We start from the raw sequence: 11,088 nt of genomic DNA on the forward strand, positions 1-11,088 counted from the left end.
CTCCTCACGCCTCTCAGCCCTGGGAGGCCTGGCCTGCGTTGGGGCTTGGTGCTGTCAGAGCCCTTGCGCGAAGTAGGTCCCTTTTGCAGTCAGTCTGCGACTGTAGGAGATGAAGAGGCCATTTAGAGACGGAGGAGTGCCAGAGAGAGCTGCTGCAGGTGGTAAAGGACCTGTGAGTCGTCAGCACGGACGTTGCTATTGAGGCTGTTTTGCTCAGCCCTGGGAGGCCTGGCCTGCGTTGGGGCTTGGTGCTGTCAGAGCCCTTGCGCGAAGTAGGTCCCTTTTGCAGTCAGTCTGCGACTGTAGGAGATGAAGAGGCCATTTAGAGACGGAGGAGTGCCAGAGAGAGCTGCTGCAGGTGGTAAAGGACCTGTGAGTCGTCAGCACGGACGTTGCTATTGAGGCTGTTTTGGGGACAAGACGAGCGCAGGTACAGGGAACGGTTGCTCGCGCAATGTGTGTGCAGCTTCGTGGGTTTGGCGTCAGGCTTTTGCCAGGTGCTGGCACAAACATTTCTCCCAAGCGATGAATTGGATCAGACCAGTTCCTTAATCTCGTTTCCATGATGGCCCAACTGTGTTTATTCACACATTACAGAGAGAACAGGAGCATGTGGTGTGAAGGACTAGAAACTAACGCTGTAGCGTTAGATGTAGTGAACAAAGCTTGTCAGTCTCCTCATGTAATTGGAAAATAAAAGGACATAAAAGAGAAGTAAAAGTAGATATCCACACTATTGCAGGGGCAGTGCCTGTGTCGGAAAGAAATAGCTACTAGTAGAAATAATAAGGCAAGTTTACTGAACCAGTCCCCCAGCACTGCTTGTTAGAGGGGATCCTCTGGACTGAGCTGTTTGAAACAGCTGTATGCAGATTACCGCTTCCCTTCAAAGAATGTAGTCTGTTCACCCACTAAGGCTGGCTCTCTCCTAGCATTGTTCTGGTAGTAAATTGTTGTTACCATGTGAATACTATGTTCCAGCTGAAATATTTCCATCTTTTTTCCGTATTTTCCAATAAAAACACAAAAAGAGAACTGAGTTACAAGGATGTATGTATTAGTATCCAGCAAAACTGTAATATACCTTGGGGAGGAAAAAAAAAGTATTAAAGGAGCAAAATGCCAAGAATATTTTGTACTCTAGACTCTTAAGGGGGCGACTTGAAAATGACTTACCATCAAATTCCCTACTGTCAGACAGATGCCAGTCAGTGCTTCTGCTATTAACACCCGCCTTGTTACAGTCTCTTCTCTAACCCCTTTTTGGCCTGCTCTTTTGGTAGCTAGCCTTCTAAATTAGGAAATGGAAATAATACTCAGGAGTGTATTAGCATCTCATTTATTAACTCCCCTTCTCTTCCACGTATTATGAAATAAATGGTACAAAATACATCCTGAAGAATAGGCATTACTTTTGGAGATTTCCTTCTAAATGAATTAACATTTTGCCAAGTTCATTTTACCTGATGGAAGTAAATACAAATTTCTCAAAGAAAATCCATGAAACAATTAGTAAGAGTTCTGCATGTATTTCATACCTCCTTGAAGCTTTCTAATGCTGTACAGCATCTTAACACATGTACATGTAAGAGGCAGACATGCTTCCAGCTTGTGCTGTTCCTGCAGAACAGTGCCAGGTCCTGTGCTGAGAGCAGCATTAATGAATGAAACAGCCACTGTCATTAAGAGCAACTGCATTGTAGGATTTTGTTGTAACTGTATGTTGTGCAAAGAGACTGAAGTCTTTGCATTGCTGCTGTTGTTGCTTTCTCTGTGGAGAGGCATGAGGCACATAATTGAAATTAGAAATAATGTTGGTGCAGTGTTTAATTGAAAGTCACTATCAAATTCCTCACATCAGTGATAAGAATGTGATCTGAACTATGTGATTTTTGGTACATTTTTGTGGGCTGAATCAAGAGCATGTTTAGATGCCTAGAATGGACTTTTTTTAATCATAGACTGTTTGTACTTGAGTATGAAAACAAGCACATTTCTCAGTGTCATGGTATGGGAATGTTACTCAAAATACCCTGGAATGCAAAAGTTGTGTAGAAATGAAATGCACAGAGGGGACCAAGCTCACAGGGTTTCTTGAACAAATCTGACATAGCTATGAAGGCGCAGTTACAGGAAATAGCAGTGAGACTGTAATAACGAAGCTCAACACAATTGTGAAAGCCCTTTATGCAGAGAGATCCAGTTAGCTGTCATCAAGTTCATTCACTTAGTTGAAGATAAGGCTTGCTTGCAGCTGCCTGGTCAGTGATAGTCATGTTGTTTTGAAAACAGCGCTCCAGTTAGCTATGTCCTGAAAAGGAGGAGCTCCTGTAGAGGTGTGGGAGCTTTGAGGGACATTGAAATATCATAAGCCTAGATACGTAAGTCTTGATATTATCAGACTAGTGAAAGGAAGGAGGGGACACTGATGGTGGCAAAAGTAAATCCAGGACAGAAGTGCCTGGTATTGTTGCAGGAGGTATTCTGCGCAGCTGCCACTGTTAAGACTCTTGGCATTGATTTGCATCTATTGGCATGAACTGTTGTTTAGATTGTGCAGTTAGCTCTCACTTAGTGTTATATCTGCAGCAGTTACATGAACAGTTGTGGAGGGTCAGTCCTTTTATGTGAAAATTAAAAAAAAAAAAATACCCCTCCCCAACTATTATTACCAGCAATATAGCTTAAAGTAAAAAAAAAAAAAAACCTTGCAGAAAACTTTTAGTTAGGCATGGACATAGTAATGGCATGAAGTTTTTCCCATGCTGCTTACAGATGTAGGCATTAAAAGGTGTGTGACACAAAGAATTTGTGTGACAATGCATGAGCATCTCTGTTATGTACATACATCAAAATATCTTTATTAAGTCATCTGGACTTCTAAACAGGTTATGGATCAAACGAGTCCTTGACTTTGGCAGATTTTTGCTGCTGTAATGTGAATATTGCCTTAGATTAGCCTGTTATTTAATCTGCCTGTTTTTTCAGTCATCTTTCAACCTACTAAAAATGGACTTTTTCACTGAGAACAGATCCAAATAAACACAACAAGGTAGGGCAGATATTCAACTTATTTCACTATAGACCATCCACAGAGATGATTTCAGAGGGTGAATTATAATGGTTGTTACCATCCTTAAAGATGAAATCTAAAGAAATATCAAAATATTAATATCAGAAATTTACCGGAAAAAAAAAAACAACCCAAAAACAAACAAACAAACAAAACCCAAAACATAAAAAACCAGCAAAAAGGAAATCAGAAAAATCTTTTGTATTTTAATAGGAAAAGATGCAAAGCCGTGAGTTTTAGTAAAGCACTGAGAAAAATCGGTAGTTCCTGAATTCAGCCAATAGAGATGGAAGGAGTATTCCTGTAAGGAGACTGTTAGAAAGCAGGGGAAGAACGGTTTATTCTGAAAAATCAAAGTCAGCAATCTGTGCTTATATGCAGTATATGACCTGAAACGCTGGGACAGTACTCATTTACCATAGCTATACTCCATCATTTTACCACACAAAACAAACATTCTGGAATAGATTAGTACAGATCTTTTGGACTAACTGTTACATTTATACTCACTCTCTGGCAATTTTTTTTTTATACCTAGCTACAGTTAAATAGAATTTAAAAAAAAGCTAATTCTGAGCAAAGAAAGTTCAAGTAATAAAATAAGTGCATACAGTCCACCTTTTTTCCCTAGCAATCAGTTATTCACAAATGGTCCCAAAGTCATTTGGCAACATTATTTACCATTTGATAATTTGTAAGTTTATGCAATTAATAATTACTGGGCTATCTCTATAATTACCTGTAATACTCCCCATCTATTTTATAGTGGTATGTCATTTCACACAAATCACACAGTACTGTTTTCAGTTTCCCTCTGGACTGTTTGTATAACTAACTAGCAGTATAAACCAATAGTGTTAGAACTGTTTCTTGAGTTTTGAAATAGAGTTTTGCAATAATGTTTCTGGGGGGTTTTTTCAGTGATGAACCAAAGAACTGACACATTTTTGTTCTGAATTTTGGAAATGTATGTATTATTCAGAAGTGGTTTTCACCATGCATTCAAGAACTCAAAATCTGCAAGTAAATTAGTAAATTTGCAGATTAATTTTGGAGTGGAAATGTATGTGAATGCAAATACTACAATACATGTGGATACAAAAAAAAGTAATAGTTCTGGTTTAGTTAGGTTAGAAAACAAATACATTTGGGACCAACATACTTTATTATTTTTACTTGTTTCTGAGAAAATAGAAAGGGAACTCAGAACAGGGTGCTTACCCGTTAACAGCCATACACTGTGTACAATATGGGGTGAGAAAAAGATTTGAAAGTTCTGAAAGCAACCCATATTACTTAAAGGATTAATCATTGTCAGCATCAATAAATGTATGTGCCAAACCCATGGGCTGTTGGATTTAAAATTGCTACCACAACATTTGCAGAAGATTAGGGTTCTTTGGAATAAAATCCATATAGAAACAATCCTAAAGACTTAAGTTTGTTTCTTGTAACTGTATAAATTCAGGAGGGGGTTATTTAAAAAAGAGAAATCTTCTACATCGGTGAAAATATCCTTAGAAAAACATTATCTTTTTTCAGACTGTTAGCTGGGTTTCAGTGATTGACAGATATGCTCTTAGTTTCATGAGTAGCCTACCACTGAGGTGTTTGTTTGGTGCACACAATTACTTTGCCAAAAGCCATTGTGGTTTCTGAACGTGTCCAGAATGTCTGAGTATGTCTGGAGCATTCTTGGAAGATATTTGATATTTGGTACTAGAAAGCTGAAGTCCAGAATCACAGGTAATTTTTAAAGTCTTGGCTTTAGGAAATAAGTTCATTCCTTAGATTCTGGAAGGCGCAATGCAGCCTCTTTAGGAAAGCACCAATATTATGAACTGCAGATCATTTAATTGGTTTGGATCACCTCTGATCAATAAAGTGGCTGTATACAAACTATATATGGCTTTCTAAGAGGAAAAAGGGATTGCAGAACAAGCTAAGGAGCTCTGGTATATAATTTTCAGTATAAACTAGTGCTGGAAAAATATCCTCTATTCACTGTAAACAATGTGACCAAAGAACCATGCAAGCTTCCATGGGAGGAAAGAAATTAATTAAGCTTTTGGGGTGATGGGTGCATTTCATCATCTGGTACCTGAAGTACAGGGTGCACTGTGTGGTTACAGTATATTTCATGGACATGGGAATTGTGGACAAAATGTTTGGAGAGATAGGAATTCTTGCATATGGAAGCATTGGTAGGTCGGATGACCTAGAATTGTCGGATGTTATACATTTAAGTTATTGGTTTTACTAGGTGTTTCTGCAATTTTACCAACGTTTGCTGTATTGTATCACCTGAAACTCACAAAAGTGCGCTTGAATTATATTACTATATATATGATATTGATACATGTGATGCATAACACTTGTGTTATGGATATAGTGTTATCTTTAGTAGATCATGCCCTGACTCTGCTGTTGAATTTGAAGAAGAATGTTTTCAGTCTGAAGATGATCAGTAAAGAAGAACATGCCTATTGGAGGCAGGAGTCTGAACTGGTAGGCTGATGGACATCATCTGTAACACGGGACACCATTCCTGTCCAAGAAGCAGAATCCTGACTTCCAGGTGTCAAGGTGCAGCACACATTTGCAAGTATCCTCTTGAGCAGACACAAGGGACAAAGTAAAAGTGAGAGTGATTGCCTTGTATATGATTAGTGGATATTAACATCCATTTCGTCTTTGCCTCTTCTTTGTAGGCACTTGTCTGGACCGAGATGCATGTTAAATAACCTCTGACAGTGTATTAAGGTGCCTATGGCGCTAGCAGTGCCCTCTGCAGGCTTTTATTTGTTAAGCAAAGAGAGCTGTAGCAGCCCAGCTCTGATTGGGTATTTATACTGATTGAGCTAATTATTTTCAAATATTTTGCTAGCAGAGCATCACAGGAACTTTGGTATTTTATTCCCCAGCTGCTTGGAAGCAAACATCAGTTTGTGTGTTAGAAAGATACAGCATCTTGGGCAACAGGAATTCCAGTTTCCACCTCTCTTAGCCTTAGGAGCGCATCTCTGTCTACACAGACCTGGCTGCGTCTGAAAGAAATGGGTGATCAGTTCAGTTTTTAGTTCTCTGTCATTAGTGACTACACTTTAAAAAGCAAGCTTTTTTATAAAGACCTTGTGTCAGATTCAGTCAGGTAGATATGAGGTAGAGCTGTCCCAGCGTCCCTAAAATACAGCTGCAAGTACAACTGAAATTCCCACTGTCAGCAAAGGTATCATACTTTGAGCTGTTCAAGTCCAATGTAAAAGAAATTACTGCTTTTTTTTTCCTGTATTTGTTCATGATCTATCTATTGCAGCTTAAAATGCCTTCCCGTTGCAGGACAAAACTCCAAAATCATTTATCTTATGGTAAATTACATGAAAACTGATTGCTTATGCCAAATCATCATTGATTAAATGGTAACGCATTCAATGCAAGAATATCAGCAGCATAAAATAGAGCCTTTTTATTACTGTATTTATGAGTAGATTGCTGTTCTTCATGCCTATCCCCTGTGCATCAAACAAAAGACATTTTCTCATCAGGAGGCTCAGAGCAGTAAGGACAATTATACACCGAGAGTTCTGCCTTCTGGTCTGAGACCATGCGGGGACGTCGGTGTGGTTTCTAGGAAGTCACCTAAGTCTTCGTTGTTAAAATCTTCCTAAAAATACATGCCTCACCAAACCATTACATGTGTAAATTAGTTAAGGAAGCAGATTCCAAGTTGTTTGTCAAGTAGAAGTTTGTAGTTAATTCAGGTGGAGATCTGAAGAGGCAAAAGGTGCAACATCAGGACTAGCTGGTAATATATACAGGCACACAAGAAGTGTGAATGCTGTCAGTTATATTCTCAAGTGGACCTCACAAATATTAAATAACCGATCAAAAAAATAAACCTGTTAAAGAATGTATTAGAATATTACAGAGTTGGTTGACTTTATCTACATTTAGAAAAAAACCTCCAACTTTTCTGTAGCCTGTTTAGAGGTTTGACATTTATAGATAAACACTATGTGGAGCTATAGAGCTTGTTCTTCATCAGAACGGCAACATAAAAGAGGAAGTGCTATGTGAACTTACACTTGTAGGCTATGCTCCAGTAGTCACATTTTTTCAGTCACTGAACCACGCTAATTTTTCAGCAGTTCTTTGGCAGAGTTAAATAGACATTTTCCTGAATTGAATCAAAGCATTTGTTTTCAGTGATATGATCTTAACAAAAAAAGAGAAGCATTTCAGCTTTTGTCAACCATACCCACAAAACTTATTGGTTGGGAAGCAAAACTGGAGTGCTGGCAGAACAAAATACACTTCTGTACACTGATGTTGACTTGTTTCAGTAAGCATGTTATATATCATTGTATGCCAGTTTTCCAGCTTGGATATTGCTTTATGAATTTGCTTAATAATTATAATAAATAAAGGATAATTAATGCAAAATAAGGACATGCTCAGGCAGAAATGTTTCCATTACTCATCTTTTTGGAAGTGATGAACCATAGCACCAAGTGTTCTTAAACAATCCTGGGAAACACAGGTGTCAGAGTGACTGGCATATTTAACGTCTCATTAAGAATAATTACTAGGTTTTATTGACAATACTATACATCCTTATTAAGAATTATTTTTCTGTTTTACTTAACATAGTTCAGTGAAAATTGCTGACCAACCTTGAATGTATTGCAATAATCTTTGGGACTGAAAATGCACGTGCCTGATAGAGGACAGATGCAGCAAGATGTTTTCTCAGAAGCCTCCGGTTTAGTAAGCATGTGCCTTGGTGACTCACATTGGCTTCAGTGGTTCTTATAATACAGTAAACACTTTAGTCATTTTAGAGTTCCCGACTGTAAAGATGAGAGGTTTTTATTCACACATTGAAAACCAGGGAAGCATGTTTTTAATGCACTCCTAAACTAGGCTACAGTAACAACTCTGAAACACTTTTTAAATCAGTTTTGCCCTAACAAATGCCGTCTCAATATTACTTTACTGATAGTAATGCGAACATTATTTTATCAGTGTGTAAGTTCAAAGTGTTTGTGTCAGTGGTCTCTTCTCACCCTTTCATGTCAAAAAGGGCATCAAGGGCAAAAAGAATGCTCAAAGGCCTCAGGACTGCAGAATACTGACTAGGAGCTGACCCAGGGTTAAGCTCAGTGAAGAGGATGTGGGAAGTTCTCGTGTGTGACCTGAAAAGAACTGCAAGTGTGAATGTACATGTAAGATACGTGAGTGAGAGCTATTGACCTTCAAGACTGATCAGCCAGAGAGGAAGAATTGAATCAGGCCATTTGCATATCCATGCTTACATGAGTAGTTTGTATTTACATGGGAATCATGGAAGGAAGAAATGAGGGGGAAGCATTGCAAAATCTGTCAAACTCGATGGTATGAATAGGGACCTGGTGTTCACTGAACCTTCTAGTGTAAGACATAGGCAGTATCCAGTGAAGCTTGCTTTTGGATAGCCACTGAGTAAACAGAGGAAGTCAGTAGGTCCACTTCTTGAGTAGGCTGTTATGTTGCAGGCACATGTTTTCTCCCTGTTTTGTGATTTTTTTTCCAAAAGCAGTGGGTGAGCCAGTATCTAGTGTTCCTTGAAGAGCATGAAGGTGATTGAATAAAGAGAAAAAATCATCATATCTGGAAACAAAATCACTGTCATTTCTGTGTCACCTCGATTTGGGATGTATAATACGTAGTACATGAGCAGTCCTCAACATTAAATGAGACAAAACTCTAATGCTTTGTCCATAGTATTATCCAGTGATCCTCCTACAGCTTTTGCTCAGGTAACACATTTCAAAATTCCATGTCTGTTCTTTGATGGAGTATCCATTTTATCCAGAAACCATGTACAAATAGAGAGAATTCTAATTAATATTTATTGACGTTAAAAAACTACAAATGAGTTTTTAATAGAAGCATTTGCAAAATTTTATTTTCCATTTAATTCCTCTAATAGACATCTGAGAGCTTACGGGAAGACACACAAAGGCACACAAAACTGCTCTTACAACCTTTGCTTTTTCAGCTGGAAAAAATCACAAGCTTGCAAGTCTTGTAAGCAAGCACAGGACATGCATACCTGAAGTCAGTAGAAATATTAAGTGTAGAGATCTAGTCCTTGAAATTGTTTAGTTCTGGCAGCTCCCATTGACATAAAGGGTCTTGCAGGAGCTCAGCAAACCTCAGGATTTAGCTCTGTACAGACATGGGAAAACCAGATATGCTATTGCTCAGCAAAATCTGGAGAAAAGCTAGAAGTGTTGTTTCCTCTTGCTGACTTGAGTCGTGTGACATTCTTGGCCTTGTGAGATTTTCGTCTTGTGATCCTTTTCCTTAACTTTTATAACAGTTGTCGAAATACTGACATTACATTCCTCCTTCCTTCATAGTCCCACTAAGAATTGGGTTTCAAGATAATAAACCTCTTGCTGAGACAGCAAAATGAGAGGCCGATGTTACAGGCATGTCCTGTGCTTTGTTGCAAATGTGTCTTTAAAGGTCTGAAGAGAAGTTTCCAAATATCATATGAAAATCTGCATTAAGAAGATGAAAACTGAGCTTCTGCCAGTAGAAGAATACAAAAGGTGCAGAAATACAGGATTTTGCACCAAGTACAGGATATTGTCATTTCATTACTGACACCACGGGTGGAACCACGTAGCAATCTGGTGTTTCAACATGTAACTGGCAGGTAAAATCTAAGCCTCCCTCATGTCAATAGCAATGGAAGGTGCCACTTTTATGCCTGTTTGACACAGGTCAAACTAAGAATACTGGAGCCAGATTCCAAGTCTCTCTGTGACAAAATGTATACATGCTGCTAGTGCACAGCAAATAATTCCCTAAAAAGGGATAAGAACCACGTCATTTTTTTAAAAAACAAAGAAGAAAGAAAAACATCTCTTAGCAATATTGTTTTTCCTCAATATTTCCTATGCGAAGCAACTCAGGCTGTTCTCATGACATTCAGAAACAGTCCACACACACACCCAACATCCCTGGACGGAGCACAGTGCTTAGACATCCATTCGTCAGATTGTATTTATTGAGTCTGACTTGAAACAGTGCCTTAGTCAAATGACATAAAATATCCAGATCTCTGTATTTGTAAAATAAAGCCTTTAGAGACTCACTGGCAAAAAGGGATTATGGGAGACATCAGCCAGGCAATGGTAGTCTGACTCATTTGGTGCCAGTTATGTAGGTAGAAGAGTTAACAAATGTGTTGTCATTTTATTTTTGCTTTTCCTGTGGCTGGTGGCACATACTGCTCAAAAGAAATTTGAAATACGAAGTAGAGGAGGGCAGGGGTAGAAGAGGCAAACCAGACAGAAAATAGGACCAAAACCCATTATTCTAGCATACAAAGAAACCTTTACTAATTTGCTAACAAATTCCTGATTAGAGATCCTGCATCAAAATCCTATTGCTCTGTGAGACACACGGTATGCCAGGGTTTTGTGCCCAAGTGCCAGTGCAGGGGTTAAATAGCTGAATAGCAACACTACTTGCTTAGCTATGAAACTATTTGCTTTTCACATCCTCAGGGCTGCTTGGTAAAACATGCTTCAGATTTTTAGCAGCCTGTTCTCTATTTCAGGGAAGGAAAATTATCATAGTTACCATCTGTCACTGTCTTTTTTAATAGTGTTTTCTTCTTGCATTTTGGCATGGTTTTTCTTCTGGAAGTGATGGTATATTATTATGAGATCTTGTTTATAATTCTCCATTACACTGTTTGATATTGGGGCTTTCTGTAGTACTTGAGCTGATGATTTATTCAACTGAAAAATCACTTGACTCCATACCATGATACCCTATGTAACTCTCTCTTTAAGTTCAAAGGCCTGGCCTGAGCACAGTTGTTCAGTAAAGGCAGAACTAGTGCAAAGAAGGTTGCCATTTTGTTGTCAGTCTGATCTGGCCTGTTGCCTTGTGAGAAGTAGCAAAGTAGCAAAGTCATCCCATGTAGCTGTCAGAAGCAGCCCTGAGATGGCATC

The sequence above is a fragment of the Buceros rhinoceros genome, unplaced genomic scaffold (genome assembly GCF_000710305.1).
Source record: "Buceros rhinoceros silvestris isolate BGI_N320 unplaced genomic scaffold, ASM71030v1 scaffold13646, whole genome shotgun sequence".
Taxonomy (NCBI): domain Eukaryota; kingdom Metazoa; phylum Chordata; class Aves; order Bucerotiformes; family Bucerotidae; genus Buceros; species Buceros rhinoceros.